The following is a 2,624-nucleotide window of genomic DNA, read 5'->3' as shown; positions in this document are numbered from 1 at the left end:
AAAAATTCGTGGCCACGAATTTTATTTCGTGGCCACGAATTTTTATTTCGTGGCCACGAATTTTATTTCGTGGCCACGAATTTTATTTCGTTCCCACGAAATTTATTTCGTGGCCACAAATTTTTATTTCGTGGCCACGAATTTTATTTCGTTCCCACGAAATTTATTTCGTGGCCACAAATTTTTATTTCGTGGCCACGAATTTTATTTCATGGCCACGAATTTTTATTTCGTGGCCACGAATTTTATTTCGTGGCCACGAATTTTTATTTCGTGGCCACGAATTAATAAAAAAAATTCTCATACCATGTCCTATAGCAGCCACCGTAGTGAATTGAGTGATTTAAGAATTTTGAAATATCGTAGCTGACTTCACTGCTTGTGGGTGCCCTGGGAAGGGGGTTCAAACCTCAGACCGGGGTAAATACTTTCGGGAAAAAGTTTAAAAGCCTTAAAAATTTGACAAAAACGTCTTATTGCACATATATACAAGAAAACGTCTTATTGCACATACAGTGTACAAGACATTAGTACTTATACTTAAACATCATGCAAATGAAACTGGGAGATAATAACTGCTATGCATGAATGACCTTTTCTGGATGTCAAACATCACGAACATTGACTGAGTTAATCAAGAAATAGTGAAAAGTAGATATTATTAAGTACGCCTGATTGTGGACTTGAATTTCCGAACCATCGAGAAATAAAGGTCTGCAAATCGTAAGGCGGTTTTATCGTATTACCAATAGTCCACCTTTGTGTCTTTCAAACAAGCACACGAACGCATCTAACGGGGCGTGATAGTATATACTACAAAATTACCCCCACCCTCCCGGTTCCTATGGCATTGGATTCTGGTATGCGCTAAAGTCTAAAGATCAGTCCTAAAGTAAACAACATTCCGATAAATTTGATTTCATTCTAAATGTTATAATTTCAGTATGTTTTGAATGATGTGCACAATGTTATCAAATCATATCAGGATCTTTGACCTACATGTAGACCCTGATTTTTTTCTGCAAGATCCAAGTTTTTTTCCTCCGTCCAGCTAGTAAATAGCATCTCTGTAGCAATATTGAGAAAGGAAGGAAAAATGGTTAGAAATACCTGTGCCCCTACATTCAATAAGCTTCTTCCACTGTATCCGTCTAGCACTTGAATAGAAATTTTAAGACTGGAAGGTCAAAAATGGTTCTCTTCAAATTGTATTAATTACATTGTTATTGCATATCTACAACCTTTGCTTTAACCTAAAATCGAACAGCTTCTTCCCCTAACCAACTAGCATCTATGATCCCTAGCAAATATGTCAAATGATTTAGAAACTCCATGTTTAGCCTTTGAAAAACATTGTAACGGCAATTCTACATTTCAGAAGTAACATTAATTAATTCACTTTTAGTTTGCTTGAGACCAATACTGATTTCACCATTAGTAAACCTGTGTACCAGGAATTTTTACAATTATTTAATTACCAACAGCAAAAGTGCCGATCAAAACAATGGTTCAATTTAAGGACATTTGCTACAAAAAAATTGAATGCATGGATTAGCAAATTTTTAAAAAGTTATTTTTATAAAAAAAAAATTGTAATTAATGCAAATTTCATTTTCCTAAAATATCAACTCTATTATGTTTGAAATTTTCTCTTTCAGCCATTCCCCTTACGACCCCCATTCCCACATGAATTTGCCGTATATGCCAAAAGAAACCAAAGCCAATTTATATCCTCCCTTCAACAGTGCCTGATGACCCTTTTCAGGCATGGATCCAGGACTTTTTTCCAAGGGGGGTCCAACCTAGTCAAAAAAAATTCCAACCCAGAAACTCCTTCCCCAAATGAAAAACCTATTTCGGGGGGGGGGGGGGGTTAGTCGCTCACTACTTAAGCTTCATACGTATGACTTTTCATACCAACTTAACAGGGGTCCGCGTTTTCTAGGGAGGGGGGGGGAGGGGTCCCCAGGTCACTTTTAGTTGCTTTAGTATATACATTAAATTACTCGGCAAATTCCGGGGGGTCCAGACCCCTCTAGATCCGCGCATGCCTTTTATTTTGCATGTTTGTCAAGGAATTTTGCCACCCCCACCCTTCCCCAATAATTGAAACTGCTTACTACGTGCCTAAATTCATTCACTATAGGCATTAAATTGAGAGAAAAAGTTTGTATGCAAATAGCCTTATGTACAATGTAAAATTATGAAATCTCGTAAACTAAATAAAAGAAAATGTTCGTATTCGGCATATGCTCAAATGATACTCCACTTCATATTTTGATTAATTATTTTTTATTGTTATTCACAGTTTAGTTTTTGTTTTTTTTTAGATAAACACATCATAGTTAGTTAAAATTGTTTTCAAGTCCAATCATTTCCAAAATAATTAATAAAGTTATCACCATAAAAACATCTTGGGTTTCAACAGTTAATAACATTTCTTCGTCAGCAGGAAATCCATTCATCTCCGCATCCTATTTGTTATCTCTGTATTATATATCCGTACACTGTACGCTCCATCCCTTTAAAGGACGAAAATGTTTAGCCAAGAATGACATCTTTAATTATCGTTAATTGATCTGTTTAAAAAATAAAAAGAACCCGACAGCGAAATGAAATACAGG

The sequence above is a fragment of the Saccostrea echinata genome, unplaced genomic scaffold, assembly GCF_033153115.1.
Source record: "Saccostrea echinata isolate AGI-Se365-2 ecotype Australia unplaced genomic scaffold, CSIRO_AGI_Sech_v1 ptg000004l, whole genome shotgun sequence".
NCBI classification, from domain to species: domain Eukaryota; kingdom Metazoa; phylum Mollusca; class Bivalvia; order Ostreida; family Ostreidae; genus Saccostrea; species Saccostrea echinata.
The sequence above is the reverse complement of the archived record's forward strand: the minus strand, read 5'-3'. Positions refer to the sequence as shown.